Source organism: Carassius gibelio, chromosome B25 (assembly GCF_023724105.1).
Source record: "Carassius gibelio isolate Cgi1373 ecotype wild population from Czech Republic chromosome B25, carGib1.2-hapl.c, whole genome shotgun sequence".
Lineage (NCBI taxonomy): Eukaryota > Metazoa > Chordata > Actinopteri > Cypriniformes > Cyprinidae > Carassius > Carassius gibelio.
The window spans coordinates 2,958,583-2,964,636 of NC_068420.1; the positions used below are offsets into that span (position 1 = coordinate 2,958,583).

The 6,054-nt window shown below is 38.1% G+C and overlaps 1 long non-coding RNA gene across 1 annotated transcript; it reads left to right on the forward strand.

Moving 5' to 3' along the window:
- Window positions 1–789: 789 nt before the first annotated feature.
- On the forward strand, window positions 790–1,947 carry LOC128014686 (uncharacterized). Its single transcript, XR_008183623.1, has 3 exons — window positions 790–844; window positions 936–1,089; window positions 1,633–1,947. It is a non-coding gene; the product is annotated as an uncharacterized LOC128014686 (long non-coding RNA).
- Window positions 1,948–6,054: the final 4,107 nt, after the last annotated feature.

Consider the following 6,054-nt stretch of genomic DNA (forward strand, 5'->3'; position numbering starts at 1 on the left):
ATTCTTTCTTTTTTTTTATAAGAAATTGTATTCTTTATTAGATCTTAGAATCTTTTATTCAGCAAGGATGTGTTAAATTCATAAGAAGTGAAAGATATTTTAAAGGATATTAAAATAGAAACATTATTTTACATATTTTATTTTGATAAGTGAATTATTACTGATTTTTGACTGTAGCATCACTACCAATAGCCGCGTATCGACAGCAGGTGGCGCTGTTGATCTGCAATCCCCTGCAGAGACACTGAAATGCAACCTTTTTTGTTGTTTTTGTTTCAAACAGTTCGTTGAACAATAATAAATGAAGTACCTGAAGCTGACAATGAAGTAATGTTTAATAATTAGCAAAGATGATTAATTTAGTGTTGTAAACGCGCGTGTGAGCGAGGTGAAGAGGCGCCTGAGGACCAAACACAGCACAACGGTAGGAAATTTCACTCCTCTCATTATTTCTCTTTTACTATAGCGATTTATTTTTAGATACGTGATCTGAGTCTTTCATAGAGTTGTTTTATAAACGCAGTAATTTTGGAATCGGCTCTGAAAGTTCCTGTCAGTGTTTAAAAGCTAATTATAATTTAATAACGTGTTGAATGAATTTGGTAAGAACGGTATTTTATGTTTTTTTGCATAGAGGTTATTAATATAGGCTGAAATCAGTGTTGCTTTTGGCAGCCCTTTTAGCTTTAGTCTTAATCTTCGTCTTTTGGACAAATCGCTCATTGTCAGGTGACGTTACACCGTGGAACACGAAATGCATTATGGGTATATCCGCCATTTGTAAGGTGTCGATGCTAGTGTGTTCAATTGGGAGGATTGTGTTGGTCTTAAATGTGGTAAAATGGTACGTTCTTGTTGTGTGATAGGCTGCAATAGTAAGTCTCATGACAGAACGGGTCACAAACTAAACAGCGGGGTAAGTTTTTTTTTTTTAGTTTTCCCTGTTTGTAGAAAGGACATGGACAGCTTGTAGTGGACGTATAACAAAGAGGTGTCGGATGGCCTGGGTTGGAGCTGTGCGACGCAAAAACATCACCTTTGGAAACATATCTCCGTTTATGTATGTCTGCTCTCGACATTTTCATAAAGGTAAGACATTTAAGTGACGTTGACAAATTTGAAGTATATAACATTTTATCCACGAGTCGTTTTGGATGAATTCTCTGGCACAGATAGCTCCAAACAACGCACGGATGTAACCGCGATCATGGGAGAAACGGGTTAACATTACCCTTTATTGTTTATACTGTAAAATGTTATGCAATCGTCTTATACAAGTCTATAAAATAAGTATTTTACTTCACTACAGCATTTTATTATTTTGGGGGTTTGTACTTTACTTTGTAACGTTACTTTACTCAACTACAATTTCAACTAAATACATTATTTAGTTAATTTTACAATTTATAAGGCTTGAAAGTTACTTGCTGTGCTTTTGCACAAAAATTTAATTTTACTTCGGTGTGACTTGCAGTCTAAAAAAAGGTACAGCACTGTTTTAATTATTTTTCTACATTTTAGCTAAATGACTTATGCTCAGTGTCTGTACTAAAACTTAAGTATAATCTAAGATTATTGTTAACACTTTTCTTCCCATGTAATGAAGTTAAAACCTTTTTCATGTTATTGCAGGTCACCCTGCATATGAGATGATGGAGACTGACCCAGACTGGTCCCTCCATCTGGGTCACACAGAAATCTCTCGATGTGCAACAGTGTACGAGTACTCGACCGCGACAGCGATGATCGATCACATAAACGATGATTGAAATGATTATTTTTTTATTGGTTATGGCAGCACGTTGGGCGGCGCCCTGATCTCTGATTGGTTAGCTTCCCACTTGATGCCTCAAAAGACGTTAGAAGACAGATAATCATGGCCTCAAAGTCAAGTAAGTGATGGCTGGTTTCCCTTTGAGAAGAACGATGAAAATACAGTTCAGGGTAAGCTGTACTGCGCCAAGCTGTCACATACATCTACAACAAATATAATCCGCTATCATCTAAAATGTGTACATAAAATATTTGGCGATAACAGAGCGGCAACTCAGACAAACATTGAATCACCTGCCGTAAGACCTAAATGCAACGCAGGCAGAACCGAGAAGACGACAAAGCTATTCGCTGAAATGGTGGTGAAAGAATTGCTGCCCATTAGTTTCAGGGACAGAGAAGGTTTACTTGTCCAGTGGTACCTGGCTGTTCCTGCAACATCTGTTCCAGCGGAGCGAATTTATTCCACTTAATGTGAACAGGCTGCGCACGCGGCTCTCATCTGAGCACGTAGACCGACTTATCTTTTTGAATAGACATTTGAATGGTGAACTTTTTTCTTAATTTTTTAAAAACTACGTTTCACCGCTGGATCAAATATGCTGCTAAAGTTAAACTGGAAGACAATGTTTTGTTAAAAAAAATGCAGTTGAATAAAGTAGCAAAAAAAGAAAAAGTATCTTTGTGTGTTAAGTTTTAAATCACAGACAAATAATGAAATGGTCTTTATAAAATAAAAATGCACTGGATATATTTGTAGCCTATTAAAGAGCCAGTAAGATGAAAATTCTAAGCTTCCTATCACTGTTTAGAAGTCCTGTACATTAGGTTAAAATCCATCCAAGGTTTAAAAACATTGTTATTTTGTCAAAATATCATTTTAAAATTACCTCAATTCTCAGAGATCCCCAAACAGTTCGCACGAAGCTGTTCAAAAGATTCAGTTTCCTTAAACCCCACCTTTCGGTAGCATAAGGTGTTCTGATTGGTCAACTGACATAGTTTTGATTGGTTGTTTCGCACACACCTCCACGGTAAACTATGTGTTAGCATCTGTTTGGGGTAAATTGTGTCTTATTCCTCTCACCGCGAAGCAAACAGTAAAATAAAAAACTTGAACAGTCTCGCTGCTTTTTCTTCTGTGTGGGTGTATTCAAGCCGCGCGCTACAGTTTGAATCTGAATAGTGCTTCAGCGCGGGGGTGTGGTCACATTAGATATAACCAGAGCCATGGCTCTGGATATAACGAAGGGAGACGTGAAAAACCGACATCGCGTTGTTTTCATATGGATTACTTTATCACAGAATATCTGTTTTCGGCAGCACTTGTTTAGTTTTCAAGTAGACATGTCAAGCTTTCTATTGAGAGTGAGGAGTCACGTGCCGATTTGGGTTGATTTGGGAGGGGTCTGAGCCGGTCGGCCATGATGGCAGGATACGCTATCTGTTGCCAGGGGCAATGCCTTCGGAACTACACAGAGGCACGACTAAACATTTCAGAGCGCTTTCATTTTTGCGCATTTATTTTGTCGGCGGAACAGATCGAGACGGATCTATAATTATGAGAAAGAAAAGGAAGAAAGTAAAGCAATGCAAAAACATAAGGTGAAAGAAAGGGGACCTTATAGGAACAAGCTCACACCAAGCACAAAACAGCGGTGTTTGGAGAAGCTCTCAGGCATCCAAAATATCGACCCATACGAGCTCCCTGCAGCAGCACAGAGACCTGGACCATTTACCTCCATGCACACATATGGACATTGGGAATTATATTGTTTACGATGTAAGTCACCTTGCATTCACACTGTTAATGGCTTTAATCTAACCAGGACATTTACCTCTCGCAATCACACATTTAACTACCCTAGCCAACCCAGAACTGGTTTGTCCACTTTGCAGCCCCCAACAAAATTGTCATTGAGCTAAAATCAAATTATAACTAAACATACACAGTTTTAGCCTACATCAAAACATATTGGAAACTTTCGTATACATTGAACATCTCGTTACAATCTAGTGTTCAGTCGCAGTTAATTCTAAATGCAATGTAATTACACTAAAACGCATGTGAATAAACTTACTTTGGCCAGTACAACACTGTTGTCAATACCTGCTGTAGATGGACCCAGCCACAGCAGAAAGCCTCGTAACTTTCCAAAGACTTGTGGCTTTTAAACTCTTACATTGTGTAGTAACTTAAACCAAAAACAATATAATTCCCAATGTCCATGTGTGTGCACGGAGGTAAATGGTCCAGGTCTCTTTGCCGCTTGAGAGCTTCTCCAAATACCGCTGTTTTGCGCTAGGTGTAACCTAAAAAAAAACTGTATTCCATTGTTCCTATGTTTTCCATATGTATCGTGTGAGGTACTGGAGCAGTTTTTAACGCAGCAGTAGCTTCCAGGCATGGTAAAACAGTGCAGAATTGCAAGAAACTCCTCTTAACAACACATTTAAACAATCCTGTTTCGCCGCCGAAACTGCGGAGCTACTCTCACGAAAACAAATTCCTTGTATGTGTAAACATTCCTGGCAATAAAGCTCATTCTGATTCTGATTCCAACATGGCGGAGACCGTGATATCGAGGGAGGGGCTTTGTGCTATGACGACAACTTCTCATTCTCAATAGATATCCCTCTCATGTCTCTTCGTTGAGTATTCACGGAGTTACACTTCATTTTAATGACGTGTTTGTACATGATGATCAGCGCAGACAGGCTGCAGACAGCACACATACTGATAAGACGCTCAGGAGAAAACAAACACATAACTTCATAATCATACTCCGCGTTGTGATTCGGAGATGCCCTTGTTCTAAATAAAGTTGACATGATGCTCTCACACCAACCAGAGCGTCTGTGTGGGGGGTGGGGCAGGTCAGAGTTCAGTTTCTCTCAAGACGGTAGGCGGAGATTATTATGCAAAGTGCTCCTAGTGACGTACATAGAGATGGGCAAAAGTTTTGAAATCTATAACGACTCGTTTCAGCGATTCAGAGTCGACGCCTTACTTTAGAAGCCAATAACTTTATAAAACGTGTACTTTTTGGTTTAATTTTTCCACATTGTTTACACTGATGGACAGCTACATCATACAGCTACATCAACACTGTAATACAGGTAATTTTTGATTTCCCGTCTGTGTAGCTCTTTAAACATATTTGTAAAGATGACGAAAATTATTTGTAATAGTTTTTATCTTAAATATATTTTCAATCTTATTCAATTATTTAGCAATATTTCCATGCTGTTAAATAATATTTAAATAATATTTTTGGTTGATCAGAAAGTGCAAATTGAATACAAAATATTCATTAAATATTTGAATACTACATAAGAAATAACGATAGTGACACTAATGTGAATTTATTGTACTTTAGTGTTTGTAAAGCGCAATCCGAGTTACAATTTCGGTCAAGTTCACATCTGCATCGGCAATTTTTTATTTTATAAGATAAAAATTGCAAGAGCTAGTCTATATCGGATTAATTAACATGAACAATTATGCTGAAATCGCTGCATATCAGCGATTCGTTTCATGCTCACATAAGCAATGCACGATAATGATATTGCTCTTAAATGTTTTATTTCTCTATTAATATTGTTATTATTTTATTATTGATGTTATAATAATGCAGCCGAGCTTTTTTTTCCGTCATTTTCTGGGCATAATGCAATTCATATGGCTTCGAAAACGTGCAGGTGGTTTATGGAAAATAAAACTTAACTTAAAAATACAGCTTTATTACAACTATTACACTTAATAACGTAGATGAAAATATAGCACAAATCTGCAATACATTTATAATGAGAACTTTAAAGGAATCTATAGTAAAATCTGTCCTTGCCCATCTTTCAGCGCGCTGTCATTAAAACGCATCAGAGGGAGCTTGCGCTCGCTCGCTCTCTCTCTCTCTCTCTCTCTCTCTCTCTCTCTCTCTCTCTCTCTCTCTCTCTCTCGGTCTAACGCATAACTTAGCATCCTATTGTGCTGATACAAGTTGTAATGTTACGTCTGATATGTATCTCAGTTATCTGATTTATCATAGGATGTGTCATAGAATTAGCTTCCGTCTATTGGTATACTCTTCACCTCAGGCAGATATTTCGTGCTCCTCGAAAAGAGAAATTTCCCAAAATGCCCATCCCTAACACCAACACTAAACGCTCTGCAAGACGAAGTAAGAGGGAGCAAAGAAAAAACACACTGCAGCCAGCTGAAGGAGGTGGTGAGCGACACACTGAGGAGACACATGAGGCTGATGAAGATGTGCCATATGC